Below are 251 nucleotides of genomic sequence, written 5' to 3'. Positions count from 1 at the left end.
GATGTACAAATTTTTTAAGCCCTTGAACGTTTAAATCCATCAAGCCAAATTTTGTCTGGAGGTCTGTCTGAGTTGACGTGGAATGTCCCATATATATATGGATATTTTTACTTTCATTATTACTTGCTTAAATCTTTTAAGTGAGTTTATTGTAACATCGTATATCTCTAAGTGTATTACTTTCTATATATAGTATATATATATTTCCCCTCTTTTTTTTTATTTATTTATTTATTTATTTATTTATTAAA

The sequence above is a fragment of the Cyphomyrmex costatus genome, unplaced genomic scaffold (genome assembly GCF_001594065.2).
Source record: "Cyphomyrmex costatus isolate MS0001 unplaced genomic scaffold, Ccosl1.0 scaffold689, whole genome shotgun sequence".
In the NCBI taxonomy this organism is placed as follows: domain Eukaryota; kingdom Metazoa; phylum Arthropoda; class Insecta; order Hymenoptera; family Formicidae; genus Cyphomyrmex; species Cyphomyrmex costatus.
This window is presented reverse-complemented; position numbering follows the sequence as displayed.